This window comes from Aotus nancymaae, unplaced genomic scaffold, assembly GCF_030222135.1.
Source record: "Aotus nancymaae isolate 86718 unplaced genomic scaffold, 86718_ANA_hifiasm-v0.15.2.pri h1tg000059l, whole genome shotgun sequence".
In the NCBI taxonomy this organism is placed as follows: Eukaryota; Metazoa; Chordata; class Mammalia; order Primates; family Aotidae; genus Aotus; species Aotus nancymaae.
The window spans coordinates 55133291-55159111 of record NW_026988473.1 but is presented as its reverse complement, the minus strand read 5'-3'; the positions used below and the strand labels follow the sequence as shown (position 1 = coordinate 55159111).

The window sequence follows — 25821 nt, the reverse complement described above, 5'->3', positions numbered from 1 at the left end:
TGTGACCCCATGGCTCCTAGCATCTTGAGATCCCTCTCTCTCTCCATCTTTATGGCCATTTTCCCTCTATCCCCCTTCAATAAAGCCTCTGAGATATCTAGTTCCATCTTTGTTCTTGGGAAGACCCATGCTAACACAATTACGGCAAGTCCCACAGGAAAGTCTTCAACTTTATTCCCACAACAGTTGGTCCCCGAGAAGAACTTATACCTTTTATGAGTAGAGTTCATTGAGATCTCTTTTTAAAGACTTCTGTCAAAGACATTTAAGAAAGAACAAAGGGACTTCCTGAGGTCTGTCCTGGGGAAGACAGTGCTGCTCTGCGGGGCTGACCTGGTGGGGAGTGGCCACAGAGTCTGCTCCTGTGCTGTTTTGCATGAGCAGCCCCTAATCCTACTCCTGGGTCCGCCCCTTCGGCACACCCACTTCTCACTAAGTCATACAGCTTTATCTGCCTCCCTCCACTGTGTACCCTTGGGAAGTGGCTCCCCACGTATGGGGCTCGGTCCTTGACTGTGCTGGGAGCAGGTAGGCATCCTCCCACACCTGTCCACGTTCTTTGCTTCCTTGTGTTCAAGGGGCCCTGCCTCCAAAGTTGTGGGGAGGAGCATGAGTTGGAAAATTCACCTGAGGGCTCGTGCAGGCTTGGAGCTGGGGGCAGTGCACTGCCCTGGGAGTGTGTCCAGGCCAGTGAATGAAACCTTGTGTGACTGAGCTCAAGAGCTCAGATTCTTTTCAGAAGTGAGACTTTCCAAAAGACCAATGACTCTTTCTTGTGCCCTTTCATTTTTTCCTACTCTGTAACTATGTCCTGATCCCGCCATGCAAGACCTTCCAAATTAGTCAGGAATAAAGATGTAAATCAAAGAAAAATGGCCAACTGCTAAAGACCAACAAGACAGCCAAAACGTGGCATCAGTCAAGACTAAGCCCTGGAAAATTAAAGCAATTAATTTAAGAAAGACATTAAAAAAAACCTAAACCACCCATGCCAGTCAGAAGCCTTCTGACAAGAGCTGGAGCAGCACATATGAATTTGGAGAGGACTGAGGTTCTTTTTCAGAACTGGAATCCTTAAACTGCAATGGATTTACAATGGTGCTATGAAGCACCTCTTAGCAGGTTACTCTCCCAACCCCCATTGGTAATAGCCAAATTCTTAGACTTTTGCAAGACATTGGAGACCAAAAGTTTCCACTTTTGAAGAGTTTAGAAAAGCAACATGATTGCGATTATAAGATACTCTGATTTGGGAGTAAAGCACTCAAAATGACTCGGTTCAGTGAAAGACACCCAAGTCCTTCCTGATCCAGAGACGAACTGGTGTACAAAATCCCTCTTTAAAGCTAAGAGCCAAGAGAAAACTCAGTCTTGGTCCCAAAGAGTTGAAGATTCCAAAAATCAGTATCCCTAATCACAGTGGCCCTGCAGATGGGATCCTTGTGCCACTGAAAGGGACATGCAGTGGTGAAGAACTATTCTCTGAACAGACATTGAATGATACCAGTGGTTCCCCAAGATGTTTGCTCAGGACAGTGTGTGGTCCTTTGTCTCAAAGAGCAAGCCCCAAAGTTACCTCTTAAGGAAACCCCAGCATTCAGTTAGAAGAGTTGGGTTCACGAGTAGAATCTCTTTAGTTATCTGATTCTTACCTAGATCCTGTTAAAAATAGATGTGGAGTAGCAATCATTTCAGTCTTAAGGTTATACCTGAAAGGAACTTTAGAAACTGCTTGGCTCTTGGTGAGTCTACACCTCCTACCATAATTTTTTTTTTTGCAGGCTCAAAATTAGTGACCCTTGGTGCTAAAACCAGACCAAGAGACTTTCAAAACTACTGCAAGTCAACAGGAAGTTTGTTACCACCTCTATTCTAAGACAGGCCTTTGGTGCTATCCCACTCCAATGGGAACTTCCTGGGGATGGCCCAGGTCATGGTGAGGTCCTGGGTGAGGCCCCAGACCCACTCGAGACTCCTGGTGCTATTCCAGTCCAAGGAGAGGTCGTTGGTACTCTTAGACCAACAAGAAACTCCTGGTATTAGTGGGGGTGTTGTCCCAGACTTGCCTGTCTTCCTTTCTGTTCCTTCAAATCCAATTGCTACCTTTAATGCTCCTTCCAAATAAGCCCCAAAGCACTGTCCCATATGAACTTGCAGTCCAAGGTGGTATACGTATCTAGCCTTTTGGCTCATGACACACTTCTCAGTCAAACTCAGAAAAATTCACTATTTCCAGTAATGACTATAAGCAATGCAGAAAATGAGAAGCAGGTTCATATAAGTTTCCTGTCACCTAATACTCAAGGGTTCCCATTAGGTTCTGAGAGAGGACTCTTCCATGCTTCACTGGGTGTTGCCCAACTTCCTGTTGACTTGCAGATTTCAAGGGTCTCTTGATCTGGTTTAGCACCAAGGGTCAGTTGTTTTGAGCCTGCCAAGAGGCATCTGGAGGCTATAAAGAAAACTAAGAGGCCCCAGAAGGAAAAGCAGCCCAAAGGTTTAATGGTTTGTTGTCAAAATTGCCTTTAAATGGCCCCAAGTCAGAATCCATGGACTACAGATGTGCTCATGGGGAAGACCAAAAATTGAAATTGAACCCACATCCTGTTGATAATGTTAAGAATGAAGAAAGCATGACAGGCATCGAGATGGAGAAGTGGACATAAAACAAGAAATCACATTCAACTTACACATCAAAGGACACTTCAGTGCTAATGTCCTAGAAGCTGAAAAATTGAAAAACTCTGAAGTTGGCAATGAACCAAACCTCCAAAATTGTTCAAACTGTAAGAAATGGCATTAAGTGTACACTATTTACCAACTGAAACAAATGTGTCATTAAAAAAATTCAATATTGAAGATTTGGCAAGACATTAAGAACAATTCTTATAAACTCCTAAAAGACGCTGAAAACCGTAACAATGCTATGAGCTCCGTTGCTACTGATATGAGTTGTGATCATCTCAAAGGGCAGAAATCATGTTTTAGTGTTCCACTAGCCTGGCTTTAACTGCAAATCCATCCCACATTCTTCACACTCCATCGTAAGTTGTCATGCTAGTATACACAACGAAGGTGACCAACCTATAACTCCTGAGAATACACAAAGAACCAAAAGATTGATCTCCAGTTCAACCGTCTTATCGTTAATGAAACATAGGAGATTAACATTGGAGCAAGTGGGAGCCATAGAGGCCCTGACTCAACTCTCAGAAGCCCCATCAGAGAATTCCTCCCCTTCAAAGTCAGAGAAGGATGAAGAATCAGCAGAGAATAGCCAGTTTGCTTAATAGCTGCAAAGCTATTCTCTGTAGCGTAAGAAAAGACCGCAAGACCCAATCTTACAAGGAGAGTCACCAAATTTTCATCAGTGTCCATCTTAGGAAAGCACCGTGTTAAATGAACTTTTTTCCAATGGGCAAACTACTATGCTTTCCAACTCACATATCAGCTCAGCTAACCAAGCATCCACAAAGTCACGTGAATATTCAAAAGTCAAGTTCATTTTTATACCAACCTCAAACTCATCCAAGACAAACCAAGTATTGCTCCAGGGATAATTACTCTTGACAGTTGTTCCAATAATTTTATCAGTTGCCACCAAGAAATAATGAAGTAGGGTATTGTAACTAGTTACTGTACAGCAGCAGCATTTTGGACTTAGCTGATCTCTCATATCAGGATGCAGCCCATACTCAAATTGAAGATGTTGCAGCACAGTCGGGACAGCTTGCCTAAGTTCAGTTATGTGAAACTACAGGACAAAAAGTTGCAAGTACACCCACAAGCCTTGTGGCATGTAATGTGCCCTACTCCCAACTGTATTTTTGCTGTTCAATATAGCAGAAACTACCTTCAAGTGTAGTATCATGGTTCATCATTAACAAAGCAAAGAATACATCCCTGAAAAAGATAAAAATCCAACCCATCAAGACATCAGGTGGAAAACGGAGCCCACAGTTGTAAGTTAAGAAAATGATCAGAAGTGGGAAACACTGTCACATATGTACAGCACAATGTGACATTTGGATCGCATTGAAATTTCAAAATTTTGTCCACATGATGTTCCTACTGTATTTGAGAAAATTTCTTCCTCAACCAAATTATGGAAACCACTGACTCAAATGAGGTCTGTATAACCCAAACTATTTCCTCCACTCATAAAATTAGAGATACCCTGAGTCAGCAGAGGAAAAGATGAGGGGTTAACCTTTCACTCAGCTTATTTCATCTCAAAATGGAATCCAGTGGGAAGATGTTCACTGATAATACGTGAGAATTATAAGCTTTAACGGTGAATGCCCATCAGAAAGCCCATCCTTTGACCCAGCTCTCATGATAGCTGGCAGTGACCAGATACAGTTTCAGCAGGTTAAGGAGCAACTCATGCATCAGACTGCCAACATTGCCTGGTATCTCTCATAAAACACTCTTACTGGAGTTGGCACTAACTCTCAGGAGTGTAAACATAGTGTGTTTGGGTGGAATTACATTGGTTTCTACCAGAAGTGAAGAGGAAGTCTGCTCATCCAGTGTTAGAACATCAGAGTTGTCCACAGTGGACAGTACACAGAAAAAATTCAATGATTATGCCATGAGCTTCTTTACTGATCATAAAAAAGCCTAATGTCTATAAAGATTCTGAACTGACCACCTGCAACTGTCTTGATTGAGTTATACAAAAAGACACAGGCCCATATTATACACGCTTTAGGGCAGGACCAAGTGTTGCTGCTCTCAGGGAAATCATGGAGAATAGGATTTGCTCTAAAAGGAAATGCAGTAAGGATAGAAATAGTAATGTACATCGGTAAACAAGGGACAAGCTCTTATGGTGTCAATTGCTAAGTGGGTTTTAAAAAGCCGAAGTGATGAATAGTTCTTTGTTTTGTCCAGCAGTGTACAGGCCATCACTGTCCAACTGCTGTGATGGTGGTACTCATGGCATGGGATGGCATCCCTCTTTCAAAAGCTGATCAGCTATACACAGTGCTCACAGAAAATCTATGATCACACAAGGGGCATCCTACCGATGGAAGATGCACCCCTCAATGAAAATTGTACCTGTACATGTCAAGGAATTGATCCAGATACTTGTGGAGCTTCATTCTCTTTTGGCTGTTCATGGAATATGTACTTTAATGGCTGTAAGTTTGGTAGAAGCCCAAGCCCCAGAAGATTTAGAATTGATCCAAGCTCTTCCTTACATGAAAAAAACCTAGAAGATAACAGTTTGGCCACACGATTAGCTCCAATTTATAAGCAGTATGCTCCAGTAGCTTACCAGAACCAGGTGGAGTATGAAAACGTTGCCCAAGAATGTTGGCTTGGTGGCAAAAATGGTTATCCCTTCTCTGGGGTCACCGCTTGCATGAACTTCTGTGCCCACCCTCACAGGGACAGTCACAACACGAGTTAAAGTACAAACCACAGTGTTTCCATTCAAGGAGATAACCACTCTTTGGATGTTATTCTTCAAGATGAACAGCTCCATGTGCTACCTCTCTTTATAAACTTTCAGACACAGATGAGTTTGGCTCCAAGGAAGGAATGGAAGCCAAGAGCAAATCTGGGGCCATCGAGGTCCTGGCACTCCATGGCAAAAAACAAAACAAACAAAAAAAAACAAAAAAAACGTCTTTCACTCAGCCTGTTACCAGTTTTGGGAAGAGGCCCACAATAATGGAGGTTTTTGCACATAACATAAGGGCAGTGGAGAAGAAAGCTATTCCCCAAATCAAGCAGAAGAATAATTCAACAAACAGTAAGGCTTTACCACTGCCAACCTTAGGGAGTAAAACAGACCATGCAACCTGCAGTAAAACCGATCCCCATTTTACCTGAAAAAGTTCAGTCAACACTAAACCTATTCACTGATGCCATCTTCTTCCTGCCCAATAAAAGAGCCATCTCCAGGCTTCTCCTGGTCCCTGAAGACTGCTTCAGTCACACTAACTCCACTGAAGAATAATCCAACAGCCTCGTGTGGGTTTTAAGCAGCACTCCCCACTGCACAATGCCTTCAGGAAGACTCTGGTGCCAATGCAGCTGCTGCAGAAGGCCCTGGCATTTCACAGCTTGAGGAAGTGGCTCCTCTCCCTGCCCTGTCTGCTCCTGTGGAGCCCCTTAATTCTGAGCCTCCCACTGGTGTGACTGAGCCACTAATGTCTCATCAGCCAAACCAGCAGCCATTCTTCCTCACCTCTGCTAAAGACCTTGCCTCTTCCCCAGTGGAAGATGAGCAGCATTCTGAAGCAGATGAGCCTCTATCAGGGGAGCTCCTGATGACCCCCCGTCACCTGCTGAGGAGAAATTGCCCCACATTGATTAGTATTGTTCAGACAATGAGCACATCTTTTTCGATGCAAATACTGGTGGATTGGCCATTGCACTTGCTCAGGGCTTGGTTTTGATTGTATGTGCCTGGGGAGAGCTGCACTCTACCACTCCCATTGAGCATCTCAACCATAGTAATCCAACCTGCCTCTCCCCTGTCTTGTTACCGGCACAAAAACCTGAGTAATCCCCAATACTGTTTGGAACTAAATAAGATTAAGGTTGAGGCTAAAGAAGCTAAGAATAAGAAAATGAAGGTCTCAGAACAGAAACACCAGGCAGCTAATGAAGGTCCAGAACTGCCCTCTGAAGTGAATGAATTGAACCAAATTTCTTCTCATAAAGCATTAACATTAACCCATGACAGTGTTGTCACCATGTCCCCTTCTGGTCTCACATGCTGTGGGGCCCTGTAACTATTGGGTCTGAAGGACTTTCTCCCTCTTAATGCCTGTTAGTTCAGTGCATTTTTTTCAAGGTGCTGTTAAAAGAAAGTCATGTTGTTGTTTACTATATCTTCATCTCACCCATTTCAAGTCTGATACATAAACAGGGTGGGTATTCCTAAAGTTCAGTGCATTTTTTTCCAAGGTGCTGTTAAAAGAAAGTCATGTTGTTGTTTACTATATCTTCATCTCACCCATTTCAAGTCTGATACATAAACAGGGTGGGTATTCCTAACTTTTCAGGATTAGACAATACATATTTTAAGCAAACATAAGAGTTTTATAGTATTAAGTGTTTCAGTTAGAAATTAACCTTGATAGGATCACTGGTGCTTTAAGTCTGTTTACTAAGAAACAAGAGTCATTTTTAGAGGATTTGATCAGGTTCATCTTCTATGATATAAAATCAAGACACTGTTAACTATACAGCTTCTGATGTTTAAACACATGCAACCTGTTAAAAATAAGCTGAATTATTTAATGTTGCCATTGCTCCAACATCTTCCAATCACTGCTAGAAAACTGGCATATTCTTTTGAAATACTTATGAAATGTTTCCTCTTAAAATATTTCTTCTGTGTAAATCATTGTAAACATTTTAAAAACACTTCCTGTTTTTAAAGGCAACTTGAATGTAGTACAAGAATCCTATTGTCTATGGTTTGTGCATATTTGCGTAAGGAGAAATGATTTATCCTTTTGTATAGAGTTCCATCTTAATAACTGGAATGTGTGTTCTAAAAAAAGAAATAAAGGAGGGAGGGGCCAAGATGGCCGAATAGAAACAGCTCCTGTCTTTGCCTTTGGGCACCACATACACATAAACTGAGATTTAGTGAGCTTTTATTTTTCAAAAATCACTTTCTGCCATCTGGAAGGTACCATTCACCCTCTGAAGGTTCCATCTTTACCACAGCAAGTCACTCCCTGGTGACTTTGGCCTGCAAATTAGAACTTCAGCTCATCCAGTAGTCAATTCTGATCCGTCCTCTTTCCAGCTTCCCACCCAACCTACTGAGCACACTAACGCATGCTCACTTGGGCTTTGGGATTTGTAGGCTCCCACCTCGGACACTGCTATGGGGCTGGAGCCCAGGGGTGCTTCCACTCCCATAACGGGTTTGAGCACACACAGCATCCAAACAGAGCCACACCCTTGTCACATGTCCCGCAATGAGGGTCAGGGAACTGTTTCCTCTGAGAGCTTGTCTGCTACACAAAAATTAGCAAGTTAAAACACAGAACTGTCAGATCTGTCTCTTTTCCATACCCTGCCAACTCTTTCTTGTAAGTTAAAGGAATGTTGGCTTTATTTCCCTTCAGAGGTCTAGCTGTCACATGGGACTGTAGTAAAGCCCTGGGGCAGCCAAAGGCATCTTTTGCTGGAAGACTCCAAGACTGAACCCCATTGGCCAAGACCCCTAGACTTTGTTATGGTATCTCTTCTTTCAGGGTTTGAAATGGCTCCTATTTCTTTTATAATGTTAATGGCTTTACTACAGACTGCAGCAATGATATTAAATGATGGCATTTGACTCGGCCAAAAGGTACAGTTCAGAACCATGTGGTCTCTTAGAGGTGCAGTCCCCAGCCCCATCACAACAGTCGCAGGTGCACGTGGTACATGATGCCTTCCCTCCCAGCTCAGGTGCCTGTGTGTCCAGCAGCAAGCAGAAGCCATGCACAATGCCCACAAAGGGCAGGAGAAAACTGCAGCTGCCTTGGGGCCCTGCATGGAGGTTCCTCCCCTAGACCTCCCCTCTTTTACCACTTATGCTGTGTTTTTTTCCCTTCCAATTTTTTTTCCTACTCCTTAGGTGAGAAGGTTCTAGCACTCTGCTTATGATAGAAATAATGAAGTGCCCCCTGCTGGCTAATAATTGTAAATATGGCTGGCCTCATTTGAGACTTAGATACATGCAGGCCTCTGAAATATTTTGTCTGAAACTCAATTCCAGGCTTTAGGCTGAGGCCCTAGAAAGGAAACCAGATCTGAGGAATTCAAAGCCAGGTGACAGGCACCATGTAAATAGGCAGAACAAATGCCTGCTGACTAAACGCCTGCTTCAGGGAAGGAGGCCATGCTCCATGGCATAGATAAGGGCCAGGAAACTCAAAGGTTGCTGACAGTAGGGAAAATACAGACACAGGTAACAGTGGATAATTCCTATTCTCTAGGTGCTCCCTGCTTCACAGTTGCAGGTTGCAGTGGTACGCATGGGTGGCATCTGTCTAGGGTCACTGGGACTTGGGGACAAAAGAAGGAATGCCTTCTTATACCCCAAGCTTTTGGTGAAAGGGAAATGAGGAATGCCTCTATTTCCTTTACTTTCAGAATGGGCAACCAGCTCTCTTTACCACCCCCAGTTTTTACTCCTCTGGAGTGTATCCTGAGCCATGGAGACTGCTTTAACCCTCAATACCTGGAGAACAAAATGCCTCATAGCCCTCTGCACAAAGGTTTGGCCAAATTAAAAGGATTGGCTGGGCCTCAGGAGTCATTTATTTCAATACTATTAGGCAGTTGGACTTTTTTATATAGGCATGAAGACAGATTGTCTGAGGCTCCATATGTACAGCCTTTCTATACCTTGCAGGGCAATTTAGAGCATTGTAGGGCTAATGCAGCCCTCCCATTTGCCATCTAAGGAAAGGTCACAAGGGGCAATCCCAAAAAAACTAAAGAAATGAATTCCAGAGGCACCCCAGCAGAGCAGCCAGCTCCCTCCAGCCCTGCTTCCCCAAGTCCATGTCAACCTCCCTATCCAGCTTCAGTCTCTCTTCTGCCCCCCTCCTAGAAATCCTCACAATAGACAAGCCCCAGTATCACTCTTGCCCCTCCAACAGATGCCTGGTGAATTTGGCTCCAGTAAGGTCCAGGTCCTATTCTCTCCACAGAAATTGAAGCAAATTAAGGGAATCTCAGCAAGTTTTCAGATATCGCTGAGAGTCTTTATATAGATTGTTATATATGGAGAGAGAGAGAGAGAGAGAGAGGGTTTTTAGAATGTAACCCAAATATTTAAGCCCTCTTAAAAATGCTACTCTGAAATCAAACCCTGATGGACACTGAGAAGCGAGCTGCTCTGCCAGTGGGAGAAAAATTTGGGGATGAGCTTTGTATCATATATATAGCATCAGGGACGAGGGCAAACTTTATCCAACTGGAAGAAAAATGGCAACAGCAAATAACCCTGTATGGGATTCCAATGACTAGAGGAGACTGGAAGAGGAGACCTTTTCAGGTGTGCATAAGCTCTCCATTATGTAGAACTAGGACCAAGCCTCAATTATAGATAGACCAGGAATTTGATGAAATAGACAATGATAGACCAGGAATTTAACAAAAATCTGTTTTTTTTGGAAAGGCTAGAAGGGCCCTTGAAAGCACAGCTATCTCCTGATTCAGTTGAGGAATTAGGAAGGATACATTTATTACTCAGGCAGCCCCTGATATCAGGAAGACATTGCAGAAATGGGCCCTGGGACCAGACAGTACTTTAAAGAACCTCTGGAAAGTGGCTACCTCAGTCTTTCACAATAAAGATAGGGAGACACAAAAAAGCAGAAGCAGCTTTTATGACCACCATGCCACCCCACAAACTCCAGAATTCTCAAGGTGTATTTATTAATTGCTGCAGATGAGGCAAGAACAGTTACCTCTTCTAAAGTTTAACCACTCCTGTCTGAGGTTTAATTTCTTTCATCAGGGTGAATGGCTCAGGGTACAATGTTAGTATATTTCACTTATTGTCATATCTTTGGCACTAGATTCTTTCCTTGTATAATGCTCATGTATAACCCCTGCATACTTAACCTTATAAAACAATTTCTCTTGCCTTGCGGCCAAACTCCAGATGGTTAGGCAACTGGAATCTCAGACAATGGCTTTCTATTGCCAAGGACCCTTAAATAAACCTCTGGGAGGAATGTGACTGTTTTCCCTTAAATTCCACCACCTGTCAAGCAGGAAGTAGCTAAGATTGGTTGTTATCCATATTCTAACAGCAGCTACGTGTGCTTCAGAGGGGAATACAGACAAAAGACAGGGAAATACTGGCTATAAGAGGGCTATTCCTGAGCAAAGGCCCCACTCTCTTCAGCCCGAAAGTCAGTGTCCCTAAATGGGAACAGGTATTCCCATTTTCATGCCTCAAAGTTGCCTTTTGGCCTGCCATAATTCCCTATCCTGTACTCACATAAACCCCAGACACCAGGCTCCACAAAAGATGAGCAGATGAACAGATGAGCAGACATGGAGATGACGAGAACAGCAGCAAAGAGAAAAGGAGCATATGAACTCAGGATTTTGGTGGGGGTAGTCAGAAGAGATTGGCCACTGGATGGCCAAATTCCAGGGGAAGATTTTCTCAATGCATCCCCTTTCCAGCTCCCTAGCCATACCACTGGGAGCCACATCCACCACTCAAACCTCCCATTCGTCCTTCAAGTTTGTGTGCAACTATTTTCTGGATGCTGGACAAGAGTTCAGGATATGGCAAGCTGTCACGCTGGCCCTCTACCCTTGCAAGAAAGGCAGAGGGTCCACTGAACGGTTTAATGCTTAAGATGTCTGCAGATGGCAAGAGTAAAATAATGCATTGTAGCAAGTCCACTTGAGCTTCGGGAGTCAGGTTTCTGCCCTGCATGCCGCTGTGGGGCTGGAGCACAGGATCTCGCCCTACCCATCTGCATGCTCCCCTCCTTCTGTAAGGTGTTTAAGTGTGCATGACAGTTGAACAGATGAGCCACACCTATCACATGCCCTGTGGTGAGGGCAGGGGAACTCTCACTAGGGTGGCTCTTGTAAGCCTGAGAAATAGCGATGGCCACTGCTCAGCAAGCAAAAAACTTAGATTTCCCTGGAAGACAGAAAAAGAGGGAAGGGAACATATTATAATGGACAGAAGGGGAGAAAATCAAGATTATGTCCAATGGGAGAAGCCAGAAGACATTCACCAAGGCCATCAAATGATCTGATGACATGAACACCAACACTACTAAGTAGTGCAGTGATGGTTTTCTTCAGGCCAGAACACATGGCAGCAGAGGTAGTCACAGACATAGGCTGATCAATACCTATGGGGATAAAAAGCTATAGGCCAGGTGGTAACATTTAACATCAAGAAGTCAGAAGGCTGCAGTTCTGTAAGAGCCAGAAAGGTCAGAGGGGACACTAAGGGGGCTTGCCCAGAGAGTTGGGGAGATTGTTAAGTATTGTCCCCCAAGGACCAAATTAGATTTGCAGCCAGCAAGGCTCTGCTCACCACTTATGAGCAAGACAAAAATGGAGGATCAGGAGGCTGAGATAATCACTAGTGAAGTCAATGTCAGGTTCAATTCCCAAACTCGTGTCAGTTTCTGTATCTAGAACTCCTTGAAGAGGTTCCTGAATCCTTAAGTAGAAAAGCCCTGAAAAAGCCCCCATCATATACCATGATTATCTCAGTTCCTCCTCAAGTCACCTGTGATAATTTACTCAGGCAACTGTATGTTGGGGAAGGAGTAACTAGACTTTGAGGATTACTGAACAGTTTGAGTCATCATGGATATTCAGAAATTGGAAGTATAGTCATGGTTCCTCTATTTACTACAAAGACTAATATCTAGAATAGAGTCCCTGCTTTAAACAGTCTCCATGTATCCTGGATGCAGAGACCCACACTGGTTATTTTCCTCATCATTTAAATTACTATTTCAGGTTGTTTAAAACTATCATATGGGGACTTTGTTCTGAACCTGCCCTCTCCACCCAAATAGAAAGCTTTTTGAATGCATGATAGAGAACTTGGCAGTTTTCTTGTTTTCTATTTCAGTTATAAGATGATCAGAAAGTTCATATTCATATGGGATAGAAAATAAGACTCAGTTTGCCTCAGGCACATTAACTGCCAACTGACTATAGTCCTACAAACTAGGACTGCCTGAACATCCCAGAGAAAATCAGTGATCCTATGATATCATGTTGATTGTGCCAAAAGAACATGAGGTACTTTGTAAAGGCCTTAGTAAGACACGTGCTCCAGAGGGTAGAGACAAATCCAAAGAATTTTAGGACCCATCATGTCAGATTTAATTAGGTCCAAGGTTACATTGAACATTTCCAGAATAAAGAAAAAGCCTTCATCTTGTGTCTTCTATCTCAAAGAGGAGGGCACAAGGAATAGTAGGCCTCTTTGAATTCTTGAGATAACATTTGTCACCTAGGAATCCTGCCTTGGCCAATATGAAGAGTAGAAGGCTTCCAACTTTAAGAGGACCCAGAGCAGGAATGAGTGCTACAGCAGGTCTAGGCTTTGGTCCAAGCATCACTGCCACTCAAGCCTTAGGAACTGACAGACGAGTGTTGGAGTTACCAGTGGTAGGAAGAGATGCAGAATAAAGCTTATGGAATTATCACTATAGAGATCCCTGGTGTTTTGAAATTAGTCACATCTACAGCAAAGCAATTGTAGATCTTTTGAGAAATAGCTCCTGGCATTTTACTGGGTTGTGTTCATGGGGTACAAAATGATCATGCATTCAAAATAGCCTATTTTGAAATGGGTTTGTCTGACCTACAATACCACAGCCTTCCCACTGGACCTGTCCAGGTTTATAAGGTGGAAGTGGTTATTCTGGGACCAAGCATAAGAACCAGAGAGCATAAGTTGCATGTGCTGGTAGCTCAGACTCAGAGCACCCACAATATTTGCACCCGTCCTCCTTCCTCACATCCAACAGTGGACTTATGGAGTAGGTTCATATGACTGAAGCTAGAGCCTGTTTACAGATGGGTTGGCAAGCTATGAATTAAGATGCATGACATGTGCATTATAGCCATATCCGGGGCAGTTTCAAGAGTGTAGAAGGAGTCTTTAATTAGTGAACTTGTTATACCTGGTTATCTACTTTGTATGGAAGAAAAAGTAGCCCAAGGTGAGAATTTCTCTAAATCCCTGGGCAGTAGCCAATGGCCTTGTGTGTGATCTGGGGCTTAGAAAGGGACTAGATGATTAGAAGCAAGAGGGACTGGGAGAGTGGTATAAATATGAGCATATGGGAGTCATACCCAAATTGTGAAGATGCTTGTATTGTTAAACGACATCTACCAAAAGAGGTACTGAACATTCAATTAGATGAAGTGATTCTGCCAGTTGAAGTTAGCTTTCATTGTTCAGCTCAGAACTAGAATGAGGGGTTATAGAATGGTATCAGTGGCAACGGAAGATCCTATGTATGGTTCCTGAAGCCCTGATGTATTGCTCAAGGAGCAATTCAGAACTTAGTGGCAGTTCAGAACTACATTAAGCCTCTTTATTCTGGGAGGGCCAGTGGTTTCTACTTCCAGTTATGTTTTCATTTTGGGCATGGGTTTGCCTGTCCTGACCACAGAGCCTTGGCCATTAGGACTATTTTGTTGGCTTCCAAAATTCCTTATCTACAGGCAAGAGACCTGACACAGCACAGGATCAATGGAGAAGGCATGTTACACAGCAAAGCATGTGCAGGATAGAATAGGGCTGATGGCCATGGGATTCATTAGTAGTATAACATTATCTCAACTACCAGAAGCAGCTCTCCTTAGGATATTGAGAATACCTCTAAGAACACAACTAAAGCAGCATCTCAGAAACACTTCACAGAAGCAGAGTGTCAGCCTTCAGAATAATTAGAGATCTCTATTGAGCTGGGTCTCCAATAGGAGAAGTATCATATACCAGAAGCCAAGGGGTAAAAACAGAAATGACTATACATAAGATATTCCCAGTAGTCCACTAGGAGACAGACTTCCCTTTTCTGGAAGTCTTAGCTATTCAGGGTTGGAGATTCTGGTCCCAAAGCAGGTTTACTCTGGGTAAAAGACTCAAGGTTCCATTAAACTACAACTAACGGCTGTCATTCAGATACCTTGGTCTACTACACCCAGGGATCATCAGGTGATGAGGAGTTGCCGTACTGTCAAAAGTAATTGATTGTGATTAGCAGGAAGAGAATCTTGCCTTTATCCAATGTATGAAGGAAGAGATGGGTAAAATATGTGAAGCCAGGTGATCCACTTGGACATTTCCTGGTGCTTCCTTGCCCATTGTGACTATGGGCATACATGTGGGATTATTCCCCAGATAGGCTTATGATTAAAGTGTGAGTCCCTCAGGAATAAAGGATTGGTGTCACCCTACTAGGGAAGCCACCAAGATTTGCAATGGTGATCGTTGAGGGTGAGAATTGAGTAGCCAAGGAATGAGGGGAAGAGCTGTGGCCTAAAACTTCAGAAAAAAGAACATTAGTTTGTTCTGAGCTTCCTCTGTGTTTCCCCCTTCAGCAAAGTGGGCCCACTGAAGCTATGAAGGAGATGCTCCCATCATCTGTTAGGAGTTCCATGCGGTGCAAGAATGGACTGTGGTGGCCACGAAAAGATGCCTTTCAGATTTGAAAGCAGACAGCATATTTGATGGTCTCAGTCACTGTGCTCGGCAAATACATGGCATTGTCTAGCCTCCACTTCCTTTGTTTCTGACCAATGAATGAGTACAGAGCCATTAAGATAAGCCTAGTCTTGTCAGATACTGAACTTCTCATAGGTGCCCTTGTTCAAGGTCTCCATTAACCTTTCCAAAAACATTCTAGGAAATGCACAGACATCTTTTTTTTTCCTTAACATCTCCTTGAAATTGTTTTAATTTTCCAGCCTCCCAAAGATGGGACTTGTATTGTGAACTCATGGCTCCTAGCCTCCGTGAGATTCCTCTCCCTCTTCCTTTATGGCCATTTCCCTTCCAGCCCCCTTCAATAAGCCTCAAATATCCAATTCCATCTTTATTTGTCCTGGATAACCCATTCTAACACAATTCTGTTAAGTCCCAGAGAAATCTTCAACTTTATGCCCACAGCAGTTGGTCTTTGGGAAGAACTAATACCTGTTATGAGTCGTGTCCTTTAAGAGCTCCTTTCAAAGACTTCTGTCACAGAAGCTAAGGAATAAAGAGACTCCCTGAGATCTGTTCTGGGGACACACTGCTGCTCTGGTGGCTTGGAGGGGAATGACCCTGCAGGCTGCTCCTGTGCAACTTTGTGCAGGCAGCCACTGGCTCCTCTACTCCCAGGTCTGCTCCCTGGAGTACCCTCTTGCCCCACCCAAGACATGCAGCCCTCTCTGCATCTCTCCACTCTGGACCTTTGCGAAGCAGCTGCCTGTTTGGGGGCTTGGGTCTTGACTGTGCTGGGAACCAGTAGGCTTCCTCATGATCTGCCTGTGCCCCTCAAGCCCTGTGGGGCCCTGGGCTCCAAAGTTGTTGGCATGAGTGAGAGTTGGAAAGTTTGCCTGAGAGCTGGTGCAGGCTTGGAGCTGGAAGCCATGCACTGCCCTGGGAGTGTCACCTGGCCAGCGACGAAAACCTTGTGTGACTGGGCTCAAAAGCGGTGCATCCAGATTCTCCTCAGAAGTGAAACTTTCCAAAGACCAATGACTTTTCTATGCCCTTTCATTTTTTCCTGCTCCATACCTATGTCTCGATCCCACCAGGCAAGTCATTCCAGATTAGTCAGGAAGATGTAAACAAAAAAGCAGAACAGTCAACTATGAAAGACAACCAAGGCAGCCAACAAAAATGTGGCATTGGTCAAGATTTTAAGTCCTGGAAAATTAAAGCAGATAATTGAAGAGATGTTAAGAAAAAAACCAGAATCCAAACCAACCATGCCAGTCAGAAGCCTTCTGACAAGAGCTGGAGCAGCACTTATGAATTTTCATAGGACTGAGGATGTCAGAACCCAGAGTCCTTAACCTGCAATGGGCTTACAATGGCGCTATGAAGTCCCTCTTGCAGACAGCTCTCCCAACCCCCACTGGTCATAGCCAAATCCAAAATGTTCCACTCTCTAAGGGTTTAGAAAAGCAACATGATTGTGTTTGTAAGATCCTGATTTGGAAGTAAAGCACTCAGAAAATGATTCGGTTCCAATACAAGACACTCACGTTCTTCCTGATCTAGAGACTAAGTGGTGTACAAAAATCCCTCTTTCATTAAAGGTAAGAGCCAAGAGGTTACTGCTAATCAACAGGAAGTTTCTGGTATCACCTCTGTCCTAGGACAGGCCTTTGATGCTATCATCCCACTTCAAAGGGAACTTCCTGGGCGACCCAGGTCCCGTTGAGGCCCTGGGTGAGACTCCAGATCCACCCAAGATTCCTGGTGCTGTTTCAGTCTGAGGAGGGGTCTTCGGTACTCTTTAGAGCAACAAGAAACTCTTAGTATTAGTGGGGGTGTTGTCCCAGACTTGCCTGTCTTCCTTCCTGTTCCTTCAAATCCAATTGCTACCTTTAATGCTCCTTTCATCAAGTTTAGGGAAAAATTTACTATCTCCTGTAATGGGTATAAGCAGTGTAGAAAATGAGAAGCAGGTTCATATAAGCTTTCTGCCAGCTAACACTGAGGGGTTCCCATTAGCCCCAGAGTGAGGGCTCTTCCAGGTTGTTACCCAACTTCCTGTTGATTTGCGGTAACTTTGAAGGATCTCGATGATCTGGTTTAGCTCCACGTGTTGCTCATATTGAGCCTGCAAAGAGGAATCTGGAAGTTACAAAGGAAAACAAGAGGCTCCAGAGGGAAAAGCAGCCCCAAGTTTTAAAGGCAGATTTTGACAACAAACCAGTAAATGGCCCTAAGTCAGAATCCATGGACTACAGTAAATGTGGTCATGTGGAACAGCAAAAATTGGAATGGAACCCACATCTTATTGAAAATGTAATGAAGAAAGCATGACAGCATCAAGGTGAAGTGGACAGAAAACAAGAAATCACATTTAAGTGATCACATCAAAGGAGATTTCAGTGTTAATGTTTCAGAAGCCGAGAAATAGAAAAACTGAGGTTGAAAAGTAATGAACCAAACCTGCAAAATTGTTTGTACAAACTAGTAAATGGCAACAAGCATGTACACTATTTACCAACTGAAACAAATGTGGCATTTAAAAAATTCAGTGTTGAATTCGGCAAGACATTGGAAAGTGTCTTATAAATTCCTAAGACACTGAAAACCTTAACACTGCTATGAGCTCCATTGCTACTGATGCGAGTTGTGGTCATCTCAAGGGGAGAAGTCAGTTAGTATTCCAGCAGCCTGGCTTTAACTGAAATTCCATTCCACATTCTTTACACTCCAACATAAGTCGTCATGCTAGTATACACAATGAAGGCAATCAACCAAAAACTCCCGAGAGTATTCCAGGTAAAAAACCAAAAGATGGATCTCCAGTCCAACCAAGTCTCTTATCTCAAAGATAGATTAACATTGGAGCAAGTGGTAACCATAGAGGCCCTGACTCAACTCTCAGAAGCCCCTTCAGAGAATTCCTCCCCAAAGTCAGAAGAATGAAGAATTACAGCAGACAACAGCCAGTTTGCTTCATAGCTGCAAAGCTATGCTCTACACTGTGTGTGTGTATATATATATATATATATATATATATATATATATATATATTAAAAAAAAGACCTCCAAGACCCAAACTTAGGAGAGTCACCAAACCTTCATCACTGTCCATCTTTGGAAAAACAAAGTTCATGCAACATAGTGGTTTTCAATGGGCAAACTATGCTTCCCAACTCACCTACCAGCTCACCTACTAACCAAGCATCCACAAAGTCACATTAATATTTAGAAGTCAAAAATTCATTCTTCTCTTTTTATACCAAATTGAATTCATCCAAGACTGACATCAATACAAGTATTGTTCCAGGGGTAATTACCCTTGAAAGTTGTTCCAAGAATTTTCATTAGTTGCCACCAAGAAATAATGAAGTGGGTCATTGTAACCAGACACTTGACAGAGCAAAAATTTGGACTCTGCTGATGTATGTCAGGAAGCAGCCCATACTCAAATGGAAGCAGACGTTGCAACACAGTAGACAGAACTTGCAATAACTAAGTTCGATTATATAAAACCACAGGACAAAAAAGTTGCAAGTACACCACCAAGCCTTGTGGCATGTAATGTGCTCTTCTACCGAGTGTATTTTTGGTGTACAGTACAACAGAAACCATGTCAAGTGTACAAAATCATGGTTCATCATTAACAAAGCAAAAGACCACATCCCAGAAAGACAAAATCCATCCCCATCAAGAGATCAGCCAAAAAAGCCCACAATTGTAAGGTATCAAGATGACGATCAGAAGTGGGAAAAGTTTTCCTATGTGTGGCACAATATGTGACATTTGGATAGCAACGAAATTCAAGATTTTGGGCTATTTTCTCCCCATGATTTTCCTACTGCATTTGGGAAATCTTCCAACCAAAATGTGGTTAACTACTTGCTCAAACGAGGTCTGTTGTACAACCCAAAACTTTTCCCCTCACTCACTCAGATAAAATTAGAGACATTCTGAATCAACATAGGAAAAGATTAAGATTCAACTGTTCTATTCACTCAGCTTATTTCATCCCAAAACAGAATCCAATAGGAAGGCATTCACTGATAAAGCTTATAATTCTCAGGTAGTCATGGTGAATGCCAATCAAAGCCCATTTTTTGACCCAGTTCTCTTCACCTAACCACTGTGCTAACGTGATGGCTGGTGATGACCAAATACAGTCTCAGCAGGTTAAGGAGCAACTCACGCATCAGAGACTGCCAACACTGCCTGGTATCTCTCGCTGAACACCTTTACTGAAGTCAGCACTAACTCTCAGGAATGTAAATGGTGTATTCGGGTGGAATTTACATTGGTTTCTACCAAAAGTGAAGAGGAAGTCTGTTCATCCGATGTTGAAACATCAGTTGTCCACAGTAGACAGTACACAGGAAAGTTTTAGTATTATGCCATGAACTTCTTTACTAACCATACAAAAACGCTAGTGTCTATGACTTAAGATTTTGAACTGCTCATCTTCAACTGTCTTGATCGAGTTATACAAAAAGGCAGGCCCAGATTATACACACCTTGGGGCAGGACTGAGTGTTGCTGCTGTCAGGGAAATCATGGAGAATAGGCATGGTCAAAAAGGAAATGCAATAGAGATAGAAATAGTGTACACTGGTAAATAAGGGACAAGCTCTCATCGGTTTCTAATTGTTAAGTGGGTTTTAAGCAGCAGCAGTGATAATAGTTCTGTTTGGTCCAGCAGCGTACAGGTCACCACTGTCCAACTGCTGTGTTGGTGGTGCTCATCAGGGTATGGGATGGCACCCCTCTTCCAAAAGCCGATCAGCTATACAGAGCTCACAGAAAATCTAACATCATACATTGGGCATCCTACCCAATGGAAGATGCACCCACAATGAAAATTGTACCTGTACATATCAAAGAATCGATCCAGAGACTTGTGGAGCTTCATTCTCTCATCTGTTCATGGAGAATGTATTTTAATCGAGTTTGGTAGAAGCTCAAGCCCCAGAAGATTTATAATTATTCCAAGCTCTCTTTTACACAAAACCTTGAAGATAACTTGCAGAGTTTGGCCACAAAATTAGCTCCAATTTATAAGCAGTATGTTCCAGTAGCTTATCAGAATCGGGTGGAATATGAACATGTTGCCCAAGAATGTCGGCTTGGGCAAAAAGGCCAAGAAATGGCAAAAAAGGTTGTCCCTTCTCTGGGTCACCACTTGCCTGAACTTCTGTGCCCACCCTCACAGGGACATTCACAACATGAATAGTGGAAGCAAGGTGATTTGCATTTTAACTCAGAGATAAACGCTCTTTGGGTGTTATTCCTCAAGATGAGCAGCTCCATGTTCTACCTCCTTATAAACTCTCAGAGACAGATGAGTTTAGAAAGGAATGGAAGATAGGATTAAATCTGGGGCCATCAAGGTCCTGGCACCCCACTACAAAAACAAAAACGTGTTTCACTCAGCCTGTTCCCCATTCTGGGAAGAAAGCTGCGATCACGATGGAAGTTCTTGCACATAAGGTCAGTGGAGAAGAAACTTATTCCCCGAATCAAGCAGATTAACTCAACAACAAACAGTAAGGCTTTGCCATTGCCAACCTTAGGGAGTAAAGGTGAGACCATGCAACCTGAAGGAAACAGTAAAACTGATCCCCATTTTACCTGAAGAAGTTTAGACAACACTAAAACCTACTGGCTGATGCCATCTTCTCTCCCAGTAAAGAGCCATCTCCAGGCTTCTCCTGGTCCCCGAAGACTGCTTCAGTCATACCAACTACATTAATCAAACAGCCTTGTGTGAGTTTTAAGCAGCAGCACTCTCCACTGCACAATGCTTTGGGAAGACTCAGTGGTGTCAATGCAGCTGCTGCAGAAGGCCCTAGCATTTCATAGCTTGGCACAGTCTCTCCTAACTTATCAGCCAAACCAGCAGCCCTCCTTCCTCACCTCTCCAAGACCTTGTCTCTTCTCCAATGGAAGAAGATGAGCAGCATTCTGAAGCACATGAGCTTGTATCAGAGAAGCCCACATCTAATGACCCTTGTCACCTGCTGAGTAGAAATTGCCCCACATTGATAAGTATTGGTCAGACAGTAAGCAGACCTTTTTGGATGCAAATATTGGTGGTGTGGTCATTGCACCTGCTCAGGGCTTGGTTTTGATTGTATGTGTCTGGGGAGAGATGCACTCTACCACTGCCGTTGAGCATCCCAACCGTAATCATCCAACCCACCTTTCCCTTGTCTTGTTACCAGCACAAAAACCTGCATAAGCCCCAACATGGTGTTGAACTAAACAAGATTAAGGTTGAGGCTAACAAAAGCCAAGAGTAACAAAATGAAGGCCTCACAGCAGAAAGACCCAGCAGCTAATGAAGGTTGAGAACTGTTCTCTGAAGTGGATGAATTGAACCAAATTTCTTCTCATAAAGCATTAACATTAACCCATGAAAATGTTGTCACTGTGTCCCCTTATGCTCTCACATATTGTGGAGTCCTATAACTTTGTGTCTGAAGGCTTTTCTCCCCTCCTCTTAATGCCTTTGCTAGTGCAGTGCATTTTTTCAAGGTGCTGTTTAAAGGAAGTCATGTCATTTACTGTATCTTCATCTCACCAGTTTCAAATCAGATACAAATAAATAGGGTGGTTATTCCCAACTATGACTGTATTTTGAGAATTGGTAGAAGGTACACATTTTAAGCAACATAAGAGTTTTATAGTTTTAAATACATAAAGAGATGTTTCAATGAGGCATTAACCTTGATAGAATCACTCAGTTTGGGTGTTTCTTAGTAAACAGACTTAATTTGAAGCAAGTCATTTTTAGAGGATTTTATCAGGTTCATGCTCTGATGTAAAATCAAGACACAGTGTTAACTCTACACAGCTTCTGGTGTTTAACCACATGCACCCAGTTAAAAAATAAGCTGAATTATTTCATGGTGCCATTGTTCCAACATCTTCTAATCATTACTAGAAAGTTGGCATATTTTGAAATAAACTTATGTTTTCTCCTAAAATATTTCTCCTGTGTAAAATATCATTGTTGTTAGTAATCACTGGAGGCTGTTAACTGTAAATTTGTATTTTAGAAGCAATTTTTAAAATTAACTTGAAATACAAGAATCCTATTGCATATTGTTTGTGCATATTTGTGTATGAGAAATCATTTATCCTTTTGTATAGAGTCCCATCTTATTAACTGGAATATGTGTTCTGAAAAAAGGAGTAAAGGAGGGAGAGGCCAAGATGGCCTGATGGAAACAGCTCTGTGTTTGCCTTTGGGCACCACATACACATAAAAACTGAGCTTTAGTCAGCTTTCATTTTTCAAAAATCACCGTTCAACCCTCTGGGAGGTACCATTCACCCTCTGAAGGTCCCATCTCTTTACCACATCAAGTCTCTCCCTGGTGACTTTGGCCTGCAAATTAGACACTTCAGCTCATCTAGTAGTCAATTCTGGTCCGCCCCCTTTCCAGCTTCCCACCCATCCTACTGAGCACACTAACACATGCTCACTTGGGCTTCAGGAACTGCAGTCTCCCACCTCGGACACTCTGTGGGGCTGGAGCCCAGGGGTGCTCCCACTCACATAAGGGGTTTGAGCACACACAGCATCCAAACAGATGAGCCACATCCTTGTCACATGTCCTTCAATGTGGGTCAGGGAACTCTTTCCACTGGGGTCTTGTCTGCTGTACGAAAAAGAGCAAGTTGAAACACAGAACTGGGTTTTCATGACCCTGCCAACTCTTTCTTGTAAGTTACATATTGGCTTCGTTTCCCTTCACAGATGTATAGCTGTCACATGGGACTGGAGTAAAGCCTTGGGAAAACCAAAGGCATCTTTTGCTGGAAGTCTCCAAGACTGAACTCCATTGGCCAAGACCCCTAGACTATCTCTTCTTTCACGGTTTGAAATGGCTAGTTCATCTTTTGTAATGTTAGCGGTTTTGCTACAGATTGCAGCAATGATATTAAATGATGGCTTTAGTTCAGCCAAAAGGTGCAGTTCTGAACCATGTGGTATCTTAGAGGTGCCATCCCCAGCCCCATCCCAACAGCCGCAGGTGTATGTGGTGCATGGTGCCTTCCCTCCCAGCTCAGAAGCCTCTGTGTCCAGCAGCAAGCGCAAGGCACACACAATGCCCACAAAGGGCAGGAGAAAACTGCAGCTGCCTCTGGGGCCCTGCACGGAGGTTCTTCCCCCAGACCTTCCCCTTTTACCCCTTAAGCTGCGTTTCTTTCCCTTCCCCATTTTGCTCCTCCTCCTTAAGTGAGAGAGTTCCTTTCTCCAACACTCTGCTTATGATAGAAAAAAAAAAAAAAAAAATGGAGTGGCCCTTGCGGGATAATTGCAAATGTGGTACGGCTCATTTGAGACTTAAACAGGCACATGCAGGCCCCTAAAATATTTTGTCCCAAACTCAATTCCAGGCTTCAGGCTGAGGCCCTAGAAAGGAAAACCAGATCTGAGGAATCTAAGGCTTGGTGACAGGCACCATGTAAATAGGCAGAACAAGTGCCTGCTGTCTAAACCCCTGCTTCAGGGAAGGAGGCCATGCTCCATGGCATAGATAAGGGCCAGGAAACTCAAAGGTTGCTGACAGCAGGGAAAATAAAGACACAGGTAAGAATGGATAATTCCTATTCCCTAGGTGCTCCCTGCTTCACAGTTGTAGGGGTACCCATGGGTAGCATCTGTCTAGGGTAACTGGGACTTGGGGTAAAGAAGAGAAATGCCTTTCTTCCTCACACCAAATTTTTGCTGAAAGAAGGGAAATGAGCAATACCTCTATTTTCCTTACTTTCAGAATGGGCAACCAGCTCTCTTCACCACCCCCAGCTTATACTCCCTCTGGAGTGTATCCCGAGCCATGGAGACTGCTTTAACCCTCAATACCTGGAGAACAAAATGCCTCATAACCCTCTGCACAAAGGATTGGCCAAATTATAAAGGACTAGCTGGGCCTCAGGAGTCATTTATTTCAATACTATTGGGCAGTTAGACCTTTTTATATAGGCATGAGGACATATGTACAGCTTTTTTATACCTTGAAGGCAATGTAGAGCTTTGCCAACAGTATAGGGCTAATGCAGCCGTCTGGTTTGCCATCTAAGGAAAGGTCATAATGGGCCATCCTAAAAAACTAAGGAAATGAATTCCAGAGGCACCCCTAGTCGAACAACCAGTTCCCTCAAGCCCTGCTTCCTCAGGTCCATGCCAACCTCCCAATCCAGCTTCAGTCTCCCATCTGCCCCTCCTAGAAATCCTCACATTAGACAAGCCCCAGGCTCACTCTTGCCCCTCCAACAGATGGCTGGTGAATTTGGCTCCAGTAAGATCCAGGTCCTATTCTCTCTATAGAAATTAAAGCAAATTAAGGGGCTCCTGGCAAGTTTTCAGATAACCCTGACATTCTTTACATAGATTAATGGGGGTGGGGGTGAAAGGGAAAGAGGCTTTTTAAGAATGTAACCCAAATATTTAAGCTCTCCTCCCAAAAAAATGTTACTCTGAAATCAAACCCTGATGGACACTGAGAAGCAAGCTGTTCTGCCAGTGGCAGAAAAATTTGGGGATGAGCTTTGTATTTTAGCATCAGAAAGGAAGGCACACTTTATCCAACTGGAAGAAAAGCAGTACCAGATGACCCTCGATGGGATTCCAATGACTAGAGAGGAGACTGGAAGAGCAGATATTTTCGGGTGTGCATAATGGAGGACTTATGTAGAACTAAGACCAAGATTCAGTTATAGATAGACCAGGAATAAATGAAATAGACCATGATAGACCAGGAATTTAGTAAAACTCTTTTTGGAAAGGCTAGAAGGGCCCTTGGTAAAGCACAGCTATCTCCTGATTCAGTTGAGGAATTATGAAGGATAAATTTATTACTCAGACAGCCCCCGATATTAGGAGGACATTGCAGAAATGGGCCCTAGGACCAGACAGTAGAGGACCTTTTCAAAAAGTGGCTACCTTAGTCTTTTACAAGACAGGGAGACACACAAAAGCAGAAGCAGCTTTTATGGCCACCATGACAGTCCAGAAACCCCAGAATTCCCAAGGTGCATCTAATTGCTATATATGTGGCAAGAACAGTTACCTCTTCAAGTTTAACCACTCCTGTATGAGGTTTAATTTCTTTCACCAGGGTGAAACAGCTCAGGGTACAATGTTAGTATGTTTCACTTTCTGCCATAATCTTTGGCACTAGATTTTTCCTTGCATAATACACGTTTAACCCATGCATACTTAACCTTATAAAACTTTCTCTTGCCCGATGGCCAAACTCCAAATGGTGAGGCAACTGGAGTCTCAGACAATGGCTTTCTTTTGCCAGAGACCCTTAAATAAACCTCTGAGAGGAATCTGACTGTTTTCCCTTAAATTCCACCACCTGTCAAGCAGGAAGTAGCTAAGATCGGTTGTTATCCATATTCTAATGGCAGTTACATGTGTCTCTTCAGAAGGGAATATAATACAGACAAGAGACAGGGAAATAGTGGCTAGAACAGGGCAGTTCCTCAGCAAAGGTCCCACTCTCCAGCCTGAATACTAGTGTCCATAAACAGGAATAGGCATTCCCATTTTCATGCCTCAGAGTTGCTTCTTGACCTGCCATGCTTCCCTATCCTGTACCCATATATGCCCCAGA

The 25821-nt window shown here is 43.3% G+C and overlaps 4 pseudogenes; all 4 read left to right on the top strand.

Annotated features, from left to right (window-relative positions):
- The first annotated feature begins 806 nt into the window (after positions 1-806).
- LOC105720064 (methylcytosine dioxygenase TET1-like) lies at positions 807-2397 on the top strand (annotated as a pseudogene).
- Positions 2398-4237: 1840 nt separating this feature from the next.
- Positions 4238-6765, top strand: LOC135268128 (methylcytosine dioxygenase TET1-like; annotated as a pseudogene).
- Positions 6766-16269: 9504 nt separating this feature from the next.
- On the top strand, positions 16270-16919 carry LOC105720063 (methylcytosine dioxygenase TET1-like; annotated as a pseudogene).
- Positions 16920-17341: 422 nt separating this feature from the next.
- On the top strand, positions 17342-21658 carry LOC135268093 (methylcytosine dioxygenase TET1-like; annotated as a pseudogene).
- The last annotated feature ends 4163 nt before the right edge of the window (positions 21659-25821 follow it).